This window comes from Carassius carassius, chromosome 49 (assembly GCF_963082965.1).
Source record: "Carassius carassius chromosome 49, fCarCar2.1, whole genome shotgun sequence".
In the NCBI taxonomy this organism is placed as follows: Eukaryota; Metazoa; Chordata; class Actinopteri; order Cypriniformes; family Cyprinidae; genus Carassius; species Carassius carassius.
The window spans coordinates 3,399,291-3,421,267 of NC_081803.1; the positions used below are offsets into that span (position 1 = coordinate 3,399,291).

The following is a 21,977-nucleotide window of genomic DNA, read 5'->3' on the forward strand; positions in this document are numbered from 1 at the left end:
TTTTACACTGTAATTGCACAATATTTATTAAAAACATGAACTACTATAGGTTTATAGTGGTAGGTTTAGGAGTAGGTTATAGCTGCTTGTAGTTTTTCATTGTATAAATATGCATAATTATAATGTTACTGCTTAGTACATGAAACAAAGCAACAGGCATATGCAAAATAATTAAATGCAATTTTCACATGCATATAACCTAATGCGGTCTAACATCACAAACCACCTTAAAAGTCAGTTATTTTTTATAATACTTAATCAAATCTACGTCAACAAAAAAAGTTTGCATTGCAGAAATCCGCCCTGCTTGCTCACAACAAGCAGATGTTGAGAAAAAGTGTGACCAGAGGGCAAAATAAACAACTGAATTTTCATTAACCCAGCTAATACAATTAAGGCAGGATAAAGTAGAGGTTGTCACAGGGTCATGCTCTTAAAAGCCAGAGAGAGTCCACAGCACAACAGAAGCAGACCAGCATGAGGAACAGTGGACACCTACTAACTGAGACATCAAGCTGAAGCCGGGTCTAAGAAGTCAAGATAAGGAAAATCGACAGAAATGCTCAAGAACAGCAGCAGCGAAAAAGAGTGAACGCTATTGCAGTAAAATCAAATCAAAAGTTTTCACAACTAGAGGCAAGAGAATATCTTCAGGAAAGCCCAAAGACGTCCTACTAAGGAACAACAGAAGGGCCTTTCAAGCAGAAGATGACTCAGGCAATGCATCTTCTGAACAAAGGCCTGCGCTTCCAAGACGTCACCCTCATGTACCTCACAGTTTTGGCCACTGTGGTGGTTCTCCTGGTGGCTTCCTACCAGGCTCCTGTGGTCCACTCCAGACCCGCCCTGGCCTACTGCATCCCCTTGGACCCCTCGGGTCAGCTGGAGCTGTCCCGGAACATCAGCTATCCCACCCAGGAGGTCTATCTGGAGCTGAAAGTTAAAGAGCTCCACAATGGTGTTTTGCTGGGCATGTCCGATCGGGTAGAGCCCACAAATGCCGACCTGGTTCTTCTGTGAGACCATGGTCACAGATCCTATTTTGGGGTAAGAATAGTTTATACGATGTGATTTTATGATGGTTTTTTCTTTATGGTGTTGCAAATCTGCTCCAGGGACAGGGTAGGATTATGTGCTTTAGCAAAATACGTATTTGAGATGAACAGGAAAATGATGCAACATAATGTAGAATCTTGTCAATATGAGGGTTTTTTGTTATGGTAAAGAGATAATTCACTCAAAAATGATAACTTTGTTACATACCTTCATGTTATTAAGAACCTGTATGACAAGTGGAGCATACACACACACACACACACACACACACACACACACACACACACACACACACACAATATATATATATATATATATATTTTGAGGAATGATTCAACTGCTTTTGTCCATATGTCCATACAATGAAAGTTTATGAGGTCCAATAGTGTTGATTTGTATAAATAAAGTACACTGTACAGACAAACTAACTAACTAACTAAATAAATACATTAGTAGTAGTATATAAATAGTAGTAGCACATAAAAAAATTAAAATAATATATGACATTTGTTATGGCAAGACATGACAGGTGAATAGGGGAAAAATTTTAACTTATGGATATCACCATATCTGCCCCATTTAACTCATTACAGTACATTAAGACAGTTGTTTTTATTACAACTTTTTCTGTTATGTTTAAATAAATACCATCAGAAATAAGGTATTGCATCATTAAAGATGCACTAATTGGAATACATTTTCAGAACAAAAATCTTAGTTACACAGGTTTGGAAAGACATGAAGTTGAGTAAATAATGACAACATTTTCATTTTTGGGTCAACTTTTTAAAAGGCTGCACTCAACTTGTGATTTTTTTTGTTGTTGAATAATGACCGACTGATGACGAATTTCTAACCCCGGTGTCAGAGCAAGCTCTCTGTGTTATTCTTGAGTCTGAAGAGTCTTGCTTTCTGTATCTTGTTATGATTGTTCGGCTACAGTAGACACCCACATGCTGGTAGAGCTCCTGTTAATATAGTGCAATACTTTTTCCTAACATCGAGCCGAACAGCTCATGTCTGGGATTTGGCCTCCACACCCCAAAGAAAGTTGTTGAAAGTAGAAGGTCATGTGTGTGTCAAGGCCCCCCTTCATTCATTATGCATGATTTATTTCATTATTTTACCTTTGGACTGCACAGTTTGGTCTGTTGTGAATAAATGTTGAATGGCGAGCTCACCCTTCCACCCACAGCACATGTCAAGGAGAGGAGTTACAGACTGCAAGTCAAAAAATTGTAGGGCTGGAAAAAAGCTGGCAGTAAATGCTGAAAAGGTCTCAAATTCATCTTATTAGAATGATTTCGGAAGGATCTCTTATTAAAATACAGTTATATAATAGTAATAGTAATAATTACATAGTTTGAGAGTTTATATATGACAATTCTGAGTTTACATCTTGCAATTTTTATTTGTGTGTGTGTGTGTGGTTTCTGCAATGGCGTAATAATACAAAAGGTAATTGCAACTTCTTATCTTACAATTCTGACTTTTTTCTTGCAATTGTTTCTAGTAGTTTGTAGTTGTTCTTTTCATAATTGTGAGTTTATATCTCACAGTTCTGATATTATATTTCACCATGACTTTTTTTTGTGAGATAAAAAGCTGCAATCACCTTATTTATACCCTGGCAGAATTGGTCCTCCATACATAAGAGACTTCTAAAACTTAGCGACCTCTAACATTTGAATGGTTGAGATATATAGAAGTGAATGAGTGCATTTCATATTCTTAGGATGCTTGGAGTGATAATGAAGGCAGAGTGAAGCTGGACGTTCAGCATGACTATCAGCTGCTGGAGACTCATCGGTCCACTGAAGGCTTCTTCCTGCTCTTCAAAAGACCATTCAACACCTGCAACCCACACGACTACATCATAGAGGCAAGTTACTAAACAAATGAGAGAAGAATAACAGATAGAGAGGGTAGACGTAGGATAAAGAGACATATGAACGATTATATTGGGTTAGAGAATAACATCTGCTATATTTAGTATTGTCTCCTTAAATGTTTGGAAGCGTTTGGAAAGAGTCTAAAGTAAATGTATGTAAACCTTGTCTTCATTTACTCAAAATCATGTTGTTCCAAACCTGTATGACTTAATTTTTTCTGTGAAATACAAAACAAGATGTTTTGACAAATGTTCAGGCTGCTCTTTTCCATAGAATAAACGTCTTTAGTCATATGGGTCTTAAAAAACATAAAATGATGACAAAATTATTAACAGAATGACTTATTTCCAGGAAGGTACCGTCCACATCATCTATGCCATGCTGGAGCGTCCCGTCCTGTCTTTGCATGAACTCAACATATCCCGTTTCCAGCCTGGTGTCAAGTTAGTGCTGCTCCTGCGTCCTGACACTCCGTCCCCTGCTCTCCCGAGAGATGTCTGCACACTGGAGGTCCTGGCCCCTGATGTCATCATCCCCACACAGGAAACCACTTAATGGTGCCACATCTATCAGCTCCCGCCTAATATGCCCAAGAACCACATTGTCATGGTAACCTGCAAGTCTTGGAGCCATCTTGCATATTACATTTAACATTTCTATGTAAACTTTCAGAGACATGATACCTATTTAATAGGTACATATGTGGTACTTTGACCATTTATAACACTCTTTAGTAAAACACTTTTGGGGTGATGTAAACTGGATCTAAAAATTTGAATTCCTGGGGATTAGTGGTAGAGCATTGCGTTAGCAGTGCAAAAGGTTTTGGGTTCAATTCCCAGGGGAACACATGTTAGGTAAATAAATAAACAAAAATGTTAACCTGAATGCACTGCAAGTCGCTTTGGATAAAAGTGTCTGCTAAAATGCATAAATTGATCTGAATATAATTAATGGAGTTTATAATGCAGTCATCTGTATTACTATTGATCACACTGGACTTGAGGGTTTGGAATTTAAACAAACCTCTACAGGGCCATTCACAACTCTTTCTTATTTAAAATCTCAATATGTGACGTGAAAAATGGAAACGAATGCAGGCACTACACCCGAATATGCCTTCTATACAGGTGCTGGTCATATTATTAGAATATCATCAAAAAGTTAATTTATTTCACTAATTCCATTCAAAAAGTGAAACTTGTATATTATATTCATTCATTACACACAGACTGATTTATGTTTATTTCTTTTAATTGTGATGATTATAACTGACAACTAAGGAAAATCCCAAATTCAGTATCTCAGAAAATTAGAATATTGTGGAAAGGTTCAATATTGAAGACACCTGGAGTCACACTCTAATCAGCTTATTAACTCAAAACACCTGAAAAGCCTTTAAATGGTCTCTCAGTCTAGTTCTGTAGGCTACACAATCTTGGGGAAGACTACTGACTTGACAGTTGTCCAAAAGACGAACATTGACACCTTTGCAGGTCATTGCAAAAGAGGCTGGCTGTTCACAGAGCTCTGTGTCCAAGCACATTAATAGAGAGGCGAAAGGAAGGAAAAGATGTGGTAGAAAAAAGTGTACAAGCAATAGGGATAACTGCACCCTGGAGAGGATTGTGAAACAAAACCCATTCAAAAATGTGGGGGAGATTCACAAAGAGTGGACTGCTGCTGGAGTCAGTGCTTCAAGAATCACTACGCACAGACGTATGCAAGACATGGGATTCAGCTCTCGCATTCTTTGTGTCAAGCCACTCTTGAATAACAGACAGCGTCAGAATCATCTAAAGACAAAAAGGACTGGACTGCTGCTGAGTGGTCCAAAGTTATTGTGGTGGCTTCTGCAAAATCTTTTCTGATCTTCAAATATTCCTACATCAATATTTCCCTTCTTTTCATGACCTTCGAATTCTTGATCTGCCATTACTTGACCTTCTCTTTCCACTTTTTCTTTTCCATTTTTTGGCCCACATCTGCTCCCAAGTATTCTGATCTCAGTAGCAATCCCATCACTCTCTCATTCCATCTTCACCAGGGAGACTCTTTGCGAGTCGTTGACAATGGTGGGTCGTTACAAGCACGGCCTTCATCCCTCATTTCATGCTGTTTGGAGTTGTTGAAGCTGGTTGGGGTATTTTAAGGTTAGAGATGTGAACTCAGTTGTCACTCTGTTATCAGTTATCGGTATCCTTACTTTTTTCAATTAATTTAAATTTTATTCTCAACAATTTGAGAATATATTACTGGATAATTTCCTATCTTGCTCAGTAGCATAGGCCTTTTGACCTGGACAACACTCAACCCACCTTATTTGTTTACAGTTAGAAAGACAATATTTTATCCTTTTGACACAATCAGCTCCATCATGTCATGCTGAAAAGAAAGTTAGATGTGGGGTGGACAGAGCAAGCTTGTGTGGCACTGTTTTTCTTTCTGCCACAACAATGACTTAGGTACTGATCAGGAAACTTAACCAAATTCATCCATGGTCATTAGTTTACTGGGCATAATTTGCCCTGTGGGTCCACATTAAAATTTGTATACAGCTGATTTGGCAAATTGATTGAATTGCCTCTTTCATACCATACAACACCATCATTCATACTTTTTACACATCTAATAGATTTGTTTAGAATAACAGGCCTAGGCATTGGGCATTTGAGAGAGCCAATTATCATTTCTCAAATGTCACTTGTTTGTCTAATTTAAAGTTTAGTCAAATACTTTTTTGTTATTGCTCATGAGCAACTTTGAGAAGAGGATTGGAGATCTCTGCATAAACTAGGATCCATGGCCATTTTACCACAAAATGGCCACAAATGACCTTTAAACAAAATGGAGTGACCATTATTTCTATTTTCTCAACCATATACATTTTTCCTATTGTACATTTAAATACCCTTTTCTTCTTTTCCTTTTTTCCCTCCAAAAGAGCTCAGCATTATTGTCAAGTATTCAGTTGTTTTTCCCCTAGTTGGTTAATGAAATAGCCTTACTATGCCAAATCCATCTCCATTTTTATCTGATTGGTGAGTCAAGTACTCACTTCTGTCTGTCAAAATTATTTTTTCTTTAAGACATAAGGCTGTACTGGTACCTATTGAAAAGCAGATTGAGAATGTTAATTAAAACACAGAATTTAAAGAAGTGCTGTGAGACCAGTGAATAATCAAGATTAATATAGTTAATAAAGTAATAAAATTAAATAATTTACATTTGAAGCAGTCTCTATAGTGTTCATTGAATATGCAGCACCTGTGCACTGAAGGGATGGAAGTCCTTCCGGTTAGATCATCAGCCTGGGCTGTTGCACTGGTCAGTCAGTCTGTGATGGCACTAAAAGACCTGATGTTGTGGTGTACGGTCTCCGTTGTTTCTCTGCTTCTTCTCAGTCTGGCTTTTGGTTGCTTTCTGCCAGAGTTTTGCATTTCATAATGTTCTTTTCACCCTCAGGAAAAGTCTAAAGTGAAAGATTCACCTTTTCCTGCTTTATTTTAGTCTTTCTCCATGCTGAAGTGTGCTCTTCTCTTTCAGGAGGGGAGGGGAACATCCATCAGCCCCTCCCTCTTCTTCTCTCTGAAGCTGTGTTTGCTGCTTTGCCACTTTACAGACTCCAGTTCATTGCTTCCCTTTCAGATGCTTTTCAGTCATCTGAAATTTTAACACTCAGAGTAATTAATCAAATGTACCTATGTAACTTCTGACCAAATTGTGTCTGAGCAGTCAGCTCTTTTTATGATTTTCACTTTTTAACCTCTTCTTTCAGTGGTGCCTTAACAAAAACAAAATCATCTGGTTGAGAACAGCAGTTCTCTTATTCTATGTTAGTAAAGCAAGTTCTTCACTACAGGAAAATAGCAAGCATTTGTTTTCTTTGCAAAATGCAGAAATCACTACCATTATTATCTAAGTATACTGCAATAAAACAAAATAAACCTTCCTTTTATAACAGCATGACATGCGTATGCTAAAAGAAAGACTTCAATCATAATTTTCTTCTAAATTTGCATACATGACTCAGAATAATCTGGTATTGGTGAATTAATGTTTCCTTACCAACATAAAATAATTCCTATTATTGTAAATATAATAATTTAATTTAAATGTTTAAGCAACTAGTTCCCTTCCTATTGTAAAATTCCTATGGCCTTTGAATCAAAATGTCTATTAACTTGGTCACCCAATCTTGCTCTCATTCCGCATTGCACTACACAAGTTATTTTTTTAGCTAACTCAAACCCAAATCTCTGAAACTCTGTAATTGATTAACTTTCATACTGTGTCCCAGGGATAACAAGATACAAATTTTAGATGTCTTCACATATTAGATATAAAGTTTTAAGCACATGCAATCTTTTAAATTCATCTATTAAGAGAAGTTATTAAATAATAAATGCATATCTTATTTTAATTAATATATTATTATTTTTTATATTCTGCACAGTCCATTTCTTGGAACATTTTTATTTATTTTTTCTCTAAAACAACATTCATACAATTCACTTTATTGTTTTAGGGCTCATGCACTCATCCTTTCTCAGCCCCAGCCACGCCCGTCTCTGTAACCTAATCACTCTCACTGCTCCACCAGATATAGAGTCTATTTTCTCATACAACCACAGCCAGTCACACAGACACTTACATTAAAACATACATTAAAACAGAGTACTCTACACTCCTTCCGAGTGACCTGTCAGTTCTACTTGCTCTTTCACTGATACACTTCCTCAACACAGTAAAAACCAGTACTTTGCAGGATTTCTGCCTTCCCGTTCAGACCTCTGTATCTTACGACTTCTATAGAGCGGTATCCAAAGGACTTTTCCGCACTTTCTATACTACATCTATTTCACGTTTATTGCTGTCCCTTTTAGGCCCAGTCTACAATAAACACAGATCATTGCATGCAATGTATTTCTGCCTACACAATCTAGATTCAAATTAGGTCACCTATCAAGGACCTATCAGTAAACCAAATATGTGCATGCTGTTATTTCTTCTGGAATCAAAACCCTTTTTCTTTTTGTTCTATAAATTTGGAGGAGCATTTTCGAGTGTCTATACCACCACCGGCCGACTCTGGCAAACAACATCAATTATATAAGCAAAAAACTGCCTACCTTATTGTTTAGTGGCCACTATTGATGTTGTTCGTCAAGCCAGCACAAAGTGGTCCTCCACCCTCTGCTCCTTTCCAATCCCTGTTCGGGCGCCAAATGTGGTGGCTTCTGCCATGTCTAGAGGAATCACTCTCTAAGTCTTGGGGTTTTGAAGCCAGAATTTAGATTTTATTATCAAGAGACAATAAAACCGAGAAAGCTCTGCTGAACAGTCTGTCGAGTCTGTGTCGGTTCTCTATTTTATACAGTGCTTCTGAAGGCGTGCCCATGTTCAATACATTTCATACATATGGTTCTGTTTTTCAACTCTTTTTTGGCTGTGTCTCCAGCTTGCTTTTAGGATTTAGAATTCATTTTAAGCGAAACGAGGAGACATAATCATATATTTTGTCTTACTGTATGTCAAAACAGGACATGCAACTGTACCATATACTGTACTTTTGTAATGTCTGCACCAAGGAGGTCTCATCGTATATTTTGTCTAATGTCCAAATAGAGTGTGCAGATGCACCATATACTATACCAATGCACTCTTTGCACATTCCATTCTCATGCAGGCCTCTACACACAGGCAATTGCATGATAATAACAATATAATAACTTGATACATAAATGGCTAGATTCACATTGATTATACTTGATTAGTTCACATATTGACCAATAAAAATCTTCTTCATTATGTTCTCTGATGAAAGTAAATTTTGCATTTCCGTTGGAAATCAGGGTCCCAGAGTCTGGAGGAAGAGAGGAGAGGCACACAATCCACGTTGCTTGAGGTCCAGTGTAAAGTTTCCACAGTCAGTGATGGTTTGGGGTGCCATGTCATCTACTGGTGTTGGTCCACTGTGCTTTCTGACGTCCAAGGTCAACACAGCCGTATACCAGGAAGTTTTAGAGCACTTCATGCTTCCTGCTGCTGACCAACTTTATGGAGATGCAGATTTCATTTTCCAACAGGACTTGGCCCCTGCACACAGTGCCAAAGCTAACAGTACCTGGTTTAAGGACCATGGTATCCCTGTTCTTAATTGGCCAGCAAACTCGCCTGATCTTTTGTGAAGAGGAAGATGTGATATGTCAGACCCAACAATGCAGAAGAGCTGAAGGCCACTATCAGAGCAACCTGGGCTCTCATAACACCTGAGCAGTGCCACAGACTGATCGACTCCATGCCACGCCACATTGCTGCAGTAATTCAGGCAAAAGGAGCCCCAACTCAGTATTGAGTGCTGTTCATGCACATACTTTAAATTTTTTGCCAGGATTTCTAAAAATCCTTTCTTTGTATTGGTCTTAAGTTATATTCTAATTTTCTGAGATACTGAATTTGGGATTTTCCTTAGTTTTCAGTTATAATCATCAAAATTAAAAGAAATAAACATTTGAAATATATCAGTGTGTGTGTAATGAATTAATATAATATACAAGTTTCACTTTTTGAATGGAATTAGTGAAATAAATCAACTTTTTGATGATATTCTAATTATATGACCAGCACCTGTATAGTATGCAGAACAACTGTACGGTGAAAGAGTAGTATGTCAGAATTCATAGTGTTCGAAAAACAGTAGGCGAAAAGTACCTGGATGACCTACTACACTGTAAAACCCGACAAGTTAACTTAACTCAAACCGTTTGAGTAAACAGATTGCCTTGATTTAAACCATGTAAGTTTTAAAACTTTGCATTCAAGTGATTAAGTGATTAACTGAGTGCTGATTGAGCATTAGTGATGAACAGCTGCTGTTAACAAACAGAATTAGAGAAGAAAAGAGAAACACAAGAATTACTACAACTGACTTCAGACACAGTCTTAGATGAAATCAACTGAAATAAAATACATTAAATCACTCAAGATCTGATTAAACAATCCCACAAACAGCATCACCAACTCCACTTATTAATAACCAGACTGACTTTATTTCTGTCAGACGTCTACAGAAGATCTTATTGAGAATGAACTAAGGTTTAGATTTGAAGTAACCATGTTAGAGATCAGTGTTTGCTTTAGTTGGGCTCTTGACCTTTGACTTCAGTCTTTGTGTTTTCTCTGGCTGTTATAACTGTGTGTTTCTAAAACACATTTGTTGTAACTCAAAAGCCCAGAAGAAATGCCATCAGGTGTTAACCTGTACCTAGGTGTAGGTTGTTATACTTTATATTGGCGATGGTAATCATCAATTATTGAACTGTACGGAGTCTAATCTCTGATGAAATAGGCATTGTGTAATTTGATTGATTATAGTAAAAGTGATTCTAAGAGCCAGTGGTTCTGTGATAATCAGTTAATCTGAATGACTTTTCAAATAGTGTGGTCTTCTACGGTGTCAAACAGTCACACAAACACATCAACAATCAGAATATGAACCTCAACAATGGTGACCATAAAAAAAATGCTGCAGAGTATGCTGGGAGCCATGGATGAGTTTTGTACTACAGTAGTACCCAGCATGCATTGCAGCATGCTTTTTTATGGTCACCATTGTTTACCATTTTTAATCTACCAGGTCCGGTAGATTAAAAAATTTTTAATCTATTTGAGGATTCTGCACTCTATTATGCTGCACAGTGCACCTTTCATTTTTTCAGCAAACAAGATGTTTCTGTTTTTTGCACACTCTGAATAATAAAAAAAAACCTTATTTTCCTCTCCTCAATCAATTTACATCTCTTTGTTATTAATAGTGAAAACAAATGCCTTTTTTTCTTCATTTTTTTCAGTGAGAGTCTGTGATCACTCCTGGTAATGAAGCCACTGTTCATCACATCGAAGTGTTTGAATGCTCTCCTCAGATGGACACCGTGTCTCAATACAGTGGCTCTTGTGATTTAAAGATGAAGCCCCGCAAACTCAATTACTGCCGACACGTTCTGGCAGCCTGGGCCATGGGAGCGGAGGTACGCAAGCTACTGCACACTGCACTTACATAATATAGAATTAAAGTGACCCTTCACTCAAAAATGAAAATTCTGTTATAAGTACCTTACTATGTCATTCAAAAACTGTATGGATTGCTTACTTCTAAAGAACACAAAACAAGATATTTTTAAAAATGTTCATGCTGCTCTTTTCCCTTAAGGTGTGTCAAGCTCCAAAACACACACAAAAGTTCTGTAAAATGACCATAAAAGTGGTCTCAATGACACATTTGTTAGATATCAACTCTTCTGAAGCATATAATTGCTTTAATGTGTGGAAATTAGCAAAATCTTCTGCTTTAGTTTAATAGTACTTTTATGGCTATCATTTCTGACTGAATGCTTCCGATGTTTCATCTTGAATCATATAGAGGTCACTTTCTACATCAGTTTCTCCCTCTTTAGTGCTCAGTTTGTAATCTAAAAACAGAACATATGATTATGAGCATCTTTAGGAGTCCATTTTAAGAGGCAAACATACAGATGGGCTTTATCTGTGCCAGTTCACCCACTCTAGGTAGGTGCCAGTCATGGTTTGAGCAGAGCTGTGAGCCAATCTGAAAGCAGAGGCGTCCTGATAAATCAGTTATGGAGCCAAGGACCGATGCCGAGCTCGGAGAGAGAGAGAGAGATAGAGAGAGAAAGAGAAAGAGAGACGGGCCTCCAATGAGATTACATGGGAGTAAAACAAACACAAATCATGTGTTCTGCTAGCTGCCAATGTCAAGCTGGAGAGATGAGATTATGTAGCAAAATGTAGATGTTTTTCTTCAGTAGATTGCAGTTAGTCTTTTATTTTTTTCATCATTTCATTTTTAAATGTTTTTTAGTGCCTTGTGAGAGAAGGAGGGGGAGTGGGTGAGAGCCAGGAGAGTGTGATAGAGAGAGAAATGGGAATGGGGCGAGAAACTGGAGGTGGAAGTAGGACGGTTACATAAAGAGGTCTTTCTCACATGAGTTTTAAAAGTAGACTGATAATGGTTTAGATTTCCTCTTTGCTATCTTTGACTGTACAAGTCTAAACCGCTGGTCGTGAACAAGAGTCAGAGTTGGCATAAGCTTCTTGTGCATTGGCTCAAATATCTTTTAGCCTGCAAAGCATCAAGCACAAGTTACGCTGCACCACAATCAATCTTATCTACACGCAGGGGTTCTACTACCCTGCTGATGCAGGCTTGCCTCTGGGAGGAGAAGGGTCTTCTAGGATCCTTCTGCTTGAAGTTCAATACTACAACCCTCTACTTATATCAGGTATGCAGCACACAAACTGTGTCAGAGATTGAGAAGACTAGGTTCAGAATGCTGCATCATCACAGTATATACACTATACACTACTTAGCAATTCTTAAAAGATGTCTGTGAAGCCTGGGAAACAGTGGATATTATGTAAGAATGCTAGAATTCTAGCAATGACTTCATTGTGTATTGACTTCAGTTATCAAGTAAAACCACTTATTTTGCATTTTTTTATGTAGTTTTGAGTTGATTATGTCTTACCTCTTGTCAGCCTAAATAAATGAAGAAGGAGATGGTAGAAACTGTGGCAGGTGAGGTTCACCTCCAGTGAAGCCCTTTGCATTGTGGGTTATAGTATTTGGCACAGTGTTTTTTTTTTGGAGAGCGCAAATATAGTAGGATCCAAGTACACTGTAGGTGTTTTTTTTATTAATTAATTTATTTTTCAGCTTTGGCATTTCTACCATTGTCCCCCAGTAGTTGATTTCATTTTTTTAGATGGACACATTAAAGGGGTCATATGATGTGATTTAAATTTTTCCTTTCCTTTCCTTTCTCTTTGACGTGTTACAATATGCGCCACGGTGTGTGACGCCATTTCATTGAGAAAGCGAAACTACTTTGTTTGGCCTTACAAAAGAGGACACAACTTGAAATCATATTTATATCACATTTATAATGGGTTTTATGTTTATGTCTCGTCGCTCCAGCTGGACAAGTCTTCACAATATGTTAAGGGGCGTAACATTTCCATCACACGCTTGAGGTATTCAGCCAATCACAATGCACTGGATAGCTGGCCAATCAGAGCACACCTCAGTTTTCAGACCGCTTTGTAAAAATCGACGCGTTTTTAGAAAGGTGGGGCATAACGGAGAAACAATAATGTACAGTATGTGGAAAATAATGTGGTTTTATTTTACTTTAAACCACATAAACACATTGCATTAGACCAAATAATGTTCTTTTTAGCAACGTCATATGACCCCTTTAAAACGGCATTTTTATGCCTTCATTATATTTCTTCTGCTTCGTTTCAAATGCTTCTTGTATGTTTTGTTTTACCTTTTTCCTCAGAGCCTAATCAGAGCCTAATTTAAATCATAAAAAATATGAATTAGTACATAAAATCTTAAAATAGTTTACATAGGTTAAAACTATAATAATCTAAATAAAGGGTGAAATGAACATTCACCAAACAATTTTTGTTGTTTTTTTAATCCGTTTATTCATATGTTGTATGTCTCTTTTACAAATTATGTGAGAAAATATTATGAAATTGTATTAAAAAATGCTACTTGTAAAAATTGTTTTAGCATTACAGAAGGCCAATTTATCCCAAAAATGTAAAAAAAAATTGTAAGCATGAATCTGCATTTCTTTTTCTTTTCTTTTCTTTACAAATAAAATCATGAACATGATGTACACGGTTGCTCATTTATTACACTACAAATTCATTACTATTAGAATGATGTGCATACATATCTTGTATATCAAGCTAAAAAATTTGGAGAATTTCTCCTGTTCAAATAAATATGAACAATCTATGCAATTATTAGTGAATAGTAAGAGCATGCTAGTATATAATATGTTGCTAACTAATGTTTTTGCCAATCTCAATCTAAACTACTCATCAGACTGATTTCTCCAGTCTACTTCCTTTCATTCCTGATTGCACAGTTCCTCTTGACTCATTCTGTGTGTTTGTCACAGGAGGGAGGGACTCCTCAGACATTCATTTGTGGTACACTCCATCTTTGAGGAGGTTTGACGCAGGCATCATGGAGCTGGGGCTAGTGTACACTCCTGTCATGGCCATTCCTCCCCGCCAGCGCGCTTTCCAGCTGACTGGCTACTGCACCGCCAAATGCACACAGACGGTCCACGCGTCTCACAAACACTCCTAAACACTGCACTTCACTCAAGCCAGCCGAATAAATTCATGCATGCAGGCTTTGAATTCAATTAAAACACAATGAGTGGCTTCCTGAAAACAGATTAAGGCCAATATTCACCAAATTATGCAATCAAAAGAGACTCCCCATTAAAAAAAAAAAAAAGCACTCATTTATGGTGTAAAAAAGTCTTATAAACCAGCCCACAGTGGAAAAAGCTAATCAACTAGAGAAATAATGTTAAAAACATTGTTATATAAGAAGGAATTCTACATATCTTTAAGTTCAAATCATATGGCTTGTTAAGGGAAATGGTGCAAAAACAGACAACTCAGGACTTGCCGGCAATACTCTAGAATTAAAATCACTCATATTTTCTTCATACAGTGTAAAAATATAGTTCAAATATTAATTATTGAAGCAGCGTTCTGTCCTGCAGGCTCTTACTGTATGTGGTATACACATCTTTGCGTCCCAGTTATTTAAAATATTTCATTCAATAATAACTTCACATATGAAACAACTTTTCTACTGACATCATCAAGCCCTCTTATTTTTCCAACCAATTGCCTCTGACCACTTACACAGAAACCACACCCACCTGTAATGGAACAACCAATCAATTCTCAATCTATAAAATCAACTACTGTTTAAATTTTTTCATATTGAATTTCTTGCTACATTTAGTGTATTAACTGAAGTCATGTAGTCACATAACAGATGTTTACTGATTGTTTCACTTTGACTTTAAAATGTACATATACGCTATCATTCAATAGTGTGAAATTTTGTTACTTATTTTTTACATGTTTTTTTAAAGAAGTCGCTTATGCTCACCAAGGGTGCTTTCATAAGATCAAAAAAATACAGTAAAATCTGTAAGTTTGTGAAATATTATTACAATTTGAAATAATGGTTTCTATTTAAAATATCATTTATTCCTGTGATGCAATGCTGTATTTTCAGCATCATTACACCAGTTTTCAGTGTCACATGATATTTCCGAAATCATTCTGATAGGCTGATTTGTGTACGGTACATTTATGATGCTGTATCTGGACACCATTTATTTTACCCTGCTGAAAACACTAAGCTGGTCTTTCAGCCTGGTCATAACTGGTTAAGAGGGGTTTTGACCACTTACTTCCAGCATAAACCAGCTAAAACCATCCAACCAACTGGGTGACGCTGCAGACGTTACAGGACACGCCTGGAGCCAGCAAGCCACCAACAAAAGCACAGATCTGCTGCATTTAGACTGTCAATACAAGCACCCACACACTGCTGAGCCTGCCAATTTAATGCTAACCTGCCAGGAGACATTCAATCTAGCATGTTCTACAAATAGCTAAACCCCATCTGATCATGTGTGATCGCTGCTTTGTGTGTTTGTCTACTCCACAGGGCGACGCTCTCATCACAAAGTGCTCATATAACACTGAAGACAGGAACAAAGCTACCGTGGTAAATCTGACTCAGTCCAACACTGTTCAACCACTCAAATACAGGTCCTTCTCAAAAAAATAGCATATTGTGATAAAGGTCATTATTTTCCATAATGTAATGATAAAAATTAAACTTTCATATATTTTAGATTCATTGCACACCAACTGAAATATTTCAGGTCTTTTATTGTTTTAATACTGATGATTTTGGCATACAGCTCATGAAAACTCAAAATTCCTATCTCAAAAAATTAGCATATTTCATCCGACCAATAAAAGAAAAGTGTTTTTAATACAAAAAAAGTCAACCTTCAAATAATTATGTTCAGTTATGCACTCAATACTTGGCTGCTTCAATGCGGCGTGGCATGGAGGCAATCAGCCTGTGGCACTGCTGAGGTGTTATGGAGGCCCAGGATGCTTCGATAGCGGCCTTAAGCTCATCCAGAGTGTTGGGTCTTGCGTCTCTCAACTTTCTCTTCACAATATCCCACAGATTCTCTATGGGGTTCAGGTCAGGAGAGTTGGCAGGCCAATTGAGCACAGTAATACCATGGTCAGTAAACCATTTACCAGTGGTTTTGGCACTGTGAGCAGGTGCCAGGTCGTGCTGAAAAACGAAATCTTCATCTCCATAAAGCTTTTCAGTAGATGGAAGCATGAAGTGCTTCAAAATCTCCTGATAACTAGCTGCATTGACCCTGCCCTTGATAAAACACAGTGGACCAACACCAGCAGCTGACATGGCACCCCAGACCATCACTGACTGTGGGTACTTGACACTGGACTTCAGGTATTTTGGAATTTCCTTCTACCCAGTCTTCCTCCAGACTCTGGCACCTTGATTTCCGAATGACATGCAAAATTTGTCCAAAAGTCCAGTGTTGCTTCTCTGTAGCCCAGGTCAGGCGCTTCTGCCGCTGTTTCTGGTTCAAAAGTGGCTTGACCTGGGGAATGCGGCACCTGTAGCCCATTTCCTGCACACGCCTGTGCACGGTGGCTCTGGATGTTTCTACTCCAGACTCAGTCCACTGCTTCCGCAGGTCTTCCAAGGTCTGGAATCGGTCCTTCTCCACAATCTTCCTCAGGGTCCGGTCACCTCTTCTCGTTGTGCAGCGTTTTTTTGCCACACTTTTTCCTTCCCACAGACTTCCCACTGAGGTGCCTTGATACAGCACTCTGGGAACAGCCTGTTCGTTCAGAAATTTCTTTCTGTGTCTTGCCCTCTTGCTTGAGGGTGTCAATGATGGCCTTCTGGTCAGCAGTCTTACCCATGATTGCGGTTTTGAGTAATGAACCAGGCTGGGAGTTTTTAAAAGCCTCAGGAATCTTTTGCAGGTGTTTAGAGTTAATTAGTTGATTCAGATGATTAGGTTAATAGCTTGTTTAGAGAACCTTTTCATGATATGCTAATTTTTTGAGACAGGCATTTTGAGTTTTCATGAGCTGTATGCCAAAATCATCAGTATTAAAACAATAAAAGACCTGAAATATTTCAGTTGGTGTGCAATGAATCTAAAATATATGAAAGTTTAATTTTTATCATTACATTATGGAAAATAATGAACTTTATCACAATATGCTAATTTTTTGAGAAGGACCTGTACATGCTCTCATGAGAATTTAGTATGGTATACAGACGAGATGTTTGACTAACAGAAGATCTAGACATTACAGACTGATTAGCTGGAAATCAAACAGGACAAAACTCTCAAACTGCAAGGTTTCTCATCATTCTTGCAAAGTATAATACAGGTTTACATTAAGAGCTGCTTACATTACATTAAAGCCACACTAATATTCAAACTTAGGATGAGTTCCCAGGTTGCTTAACCCAGACAGACATTTAAGATACGCAGATAGGCATCTTGTTATAAAATATGCAATTTATATATGATACTGCACCCACAAGAAATAATTTATTTATGGATTTATTTTTATTGTTTATATGTGATCAGCATATGTTTATGGTGTTCCTGTGGCTCAGTGGTAGAACATTGCATTAGCAGTGCAAAAGGTTGTTGGTTCGATTCCCAGGGAAGAAAAAAAAAATGTTAGCCTGAATGTACTGTAAGTTGCTTTGGCTAAAAGCATCTTTTAAATGTCAGCCTCTTTTGTCAGATGCTCATTTAAAAAATTATTTAATTATTATTATTATTGTTTTTTGTCATATTTAATTAGCATTTTTTTGCATTATAACTTCACCCAGGTAAACATTTAAAATATAGAAAATATGTATAAAATCTGAAACACTCAAGTAATATATGTAAATTTGAATATATTTTAATAATATATTACACAGAACCTCATGAAAAGTTTTTTAGTAACCTTTAAAATGAAAAATGTATTGAAGCTCATTTCTGCCACTGAATAAAAAAATAAAACAAGGTAACTGCGACTTTTAATCTCACAATTCTGAGTTTTTTTTTCTTGCAGTTGCCAGATTTTATGTCACAATCCTGACTTTCTTTTTTCCCTCACTATTGCGAGTTCACACAATTATGAATTTTTTTCTCAGAATTGTGATATAAACTCGCAATTGCCAGATATAAAGTCCCAATTCGGAGTTCATATCTCGCAATTATGACTTTATTTCTCAGAATTGTGTACTAAGTCAGAATTGTGAGATATAAAGTCCCAATTCTGAGTTTTTTTCTCTCAATTGCGAGTTCATATCTCGCAATTCTGACTTTTCTCAAAATTGCATGTTATAAAGTCAGAATTGCAATAAAACTCACAAAAAAGCAAAAAAACTCTGAACTGTGAGTTTATATCTCGCAATTCTGACTTTATAACTTGCAATTTTGACATTATAACTCGTGATTGCAAGTTTATATCACACAATACTGAGAAAAACAGATTTGTGAAAAGATGCAATTACATTACATTTTTTTTTTGTGGCGGTAATGGGCTTCCATACATTCCATACAAGGTGACTAAAAAAACTTTTCATGAGGCTTCCATAAAAATGCCATTAAAATGCCAAGGAAGATACGTTTTTCAGAATAAATACATAAAATAAAATAAAACCCTCGGAAACCCTCAAATTAAGCTGCAAAATCTTACATTAGGAGATTTACCCATCACCAAACTTTAATTATTTATTTTACAGTATGAACAAAAAGCTAGTACTAATATACCAGGCAACGTTAATTTTAGGTATTTTATGCCAATAAATTTGAAGCCTGAAATGAAAAAACAATTTTGTATAGGTCTTCTGAAGCTACTGTATATAAGAGCTTTGTGTAAGAAACATTTTAGGATCATGGAAGAGATGTGTGTCAATTATGTGCATTATTACCCCCGTACACAGCTGGAGTTTTGCAAGAGTCACGTGGACACAGATTACCTGCAGAAATACTTCAGTCTCATGAACAGGTACATCACGTGTCCATAAGACTGGCACCAAAAACAGCAAACACAACCTTCCTGGATAAGCGTCTAACACATCCCAGATAGTCATTACCTCACAATGAGAAGAAAACCTTGAAAATGGAAACACCATTGTCGTAGTATCACACCGCTCTGACCCAGTCAGGCTACAACAACAAAAAACCAGCACATTTCAAACTAATATCTGGCTTCGAGACTAACTGCCTGAGGACAAGAGGAATGCTTTCATTTCCTCTATGAAATCAGATGGAAAAAACAGAAATAGGTTTTCTTCAGCAATAAATAAAACAAAGGAAGGCAGATGACATTTGTTTTCTTCCATTTGCACTGGCAAATTGCATTTTTCCAGCTTAAAAAAAAGCTATTTCATGGAATCAAATGAATTATGAAAGTGGTTTTGTGGCCATGGAGCCAAATTTTCACCTTATGAGGCGAGGTTTTGGAGTGGATATTTAAAAAATACAATTGAAAGGCCTGTTCAAGTCTACTTTTACTGTCATCTGTGTAGGTTTCAAGGATGTGAGAGTTGCAGTTGTCCCGGGACTACGGTGGAAGAGCAGTTCTCCTCGCTATCCTGGGGGCGGCTTCAGCGGGGAGGTGCTGAACTCCCTCTACCTCACCTCCAAAATCTCAATGCACTGCAACCAATCCACAGCTGAGCACTTTCCTGTAAGAGCAACATTAAACGGACCAGAAGTCATTCATTTCCAGAGTAGTATGTGAGCTGTGTGAATTTAGAATTATATGCTTATGCGAAATTACTGGATATACAGTAATTTGAGGTTCAGTCATGTTGAATTATTTGATTTTTGTGTAGCAAGACTCTGTAACTGCCCGAACAGACAGATGTGGCATATTCTAATATACTCTAAGTGCATGCTGAGAATTACCAATATTTTTGCACTAAAATATCAGACTTTTACATGGTGTTTGCATATAAATGTGTTTTAGCAATGTGTGGACACAACCACCCTACAATGATACAAATCAATTCGATACCCAAAAAAACCTAAATAGTCTCAATTATGAAGCTGGTTTGATGTCATACTGCTCAGGCGCCGCCCACGACTGTCCTGTATTAGCATATCTCCGCCCTCAGCCATGTTCTCCATGCTCGAGCAGCTGTAGCGACAACAAGCAATGCAGGTGCTTTGTAGCTGGATGTAAAAGTGAACATAATACACATAGTCTTCATTTTCTCCCAGAATCACAGCCACTCACGACGCAGCTTTTCTGATGTCTTTTTTAGATGCGTGCAGACGATTTCAAGCATAGCATTAGTTCTGGCAGGTCATGTCAATCAAGCTTGCTTCTGCTCATTGGGCTGGCTTTCTTTGTTCTTTCTTTGTTTTGAGTGAATGTTAAAATGAGGATGTTTCTTTGTATTAACGTTCAATGTCTTTTAGGGTGAAAGGGAGAAGCAGGAGATACTGGTGGTGACTTGTGAATTAAGTGGCCGAGCGACCTCTCAGCGAGACTCCTGCTGAGCTCAACCTTTACTGTTCTCAACACATCCATGCTTCAGCCTAGAGTTATCACATTAAATAAATTACCCAAGTACTGATTTGTGTTTAGATTAAGATGTAACATTACATTTAGAATATATGGTCAGCAGTGGACATACTGTACAAACAGCATCCATATAAATGTGTAAATGATAAATGTAGCAGGTTTATTTGTAAACTTATGAATTCCACCAAAAATATTTCTTTTTGTATTACTGGGAGTTTCGTTTTGGGTTTATTCTGCCTGCGCGTCGGGTTAGTGCAGTGCGTGCGTGTGACGTCATCAGACCGGGGACTTGCGCCGCGCAAGGTTGACCTCAGTCAGAGCAATGCTGGATTTGACTGAGATGCTAATTTGATGTCACGCAACACTCAGCCAGTGACCCTGTGTCTACTTGAGAACAACCCAGAACACAACGAAGGAAGACAAGACGGGTTACATTGGTGCCGTGACCTTCTGGATTCTTCGAGTATCGACGCCACTTCGATCGCCGTGGGGACTGCATTGTTTCACCCAAGTGTTACACAATGGACTCAGTAAATACACCAGTGGGTATGAGTGTTTCTGATCGGGATGCGTCTGCTACAGTGGGGTTTGGGAGGGGGAGGTTATTCAAGGACGAGGTTCAGTCGCCTGATGTGGGAGAATTGAGAACGCCCAGGGCGTGTTCCAGTCGTGTCCAGTTTTCCCCCAGTCTTTCCCCAAGTGAGCAGCGTACTCCATCAGCCTCTAGTGATGATGTAAGAGCCCTTATTTCAGAGTTAGCAAGCCAAATTGGCCAGTCTATTGCAGACCAGCTGCAACGTAATAGGGATGTAACAGCACACAACACCACTGTAAAAAAGGGGGGTTCACAGCCTGAACAGCAACCGACGGAGTTTAATTTGTCCAGTGTTAGGCTAGTAATGCAATCTGATGCTAAGGAGCCTCCTATTTATAGGGGTGATAGCAGTGATAAGTGTTCTGTCCGGGAGTGGGTGGAAATGGTAGGGGCATATTTTCGTAAGAGTAATGTTCCAGTACAACAGCAGCTACAGGAGATACTAGCTAAGCTAAGGGGGAAGGCTAGAGATGTAGTACGGGTTACCCTACGACATAACTCCACTGACGCGACTCCCGACTTTGTCTTTGACATACTGAAACAACATTTTAGTGAGTTGACCTACTCATCCATGCCAATGGCTGACTTTTACAACACCAGGCCACTGCGAGACGAAGGGGTGATGGACTACTGGATCAGGTTGAATAATGCCATTGATATCGCTGACGATTGCCTAAAGAGACAGAGACGAAGTGTTGAAGATCCGGGACGGGAGGTATGCATGATGTTCATCAAGTTTTGCCCAGACCCCATACTCTCTAACAGACTCAGCTTCAAGGCGGCCGAGGAATGGACCACGAGCGAGGTCCAGGAACGCATTGACTTCTACCTGAGGGAACTCAGGATGCGCACGCTGACCAGTTCTCATACTCCACAGAGACACATAGTCACTCACACACAGT

General features: G+C 38.0%; 1 pseudogene; it reads left to right on the forward strand.

Moving 5' to 3' along the window:
- The first annotated feature begins 720 nt into the window (after positions 1-720).
- Positions 721-20,455, forward strand: LOC132132330 (dopamine beta-hydroxylase-like; annotated as a pseudogene).
- The last annotated feature ends 1,522 nt before the right edge of the window (positions 20,456-21,977 follow it).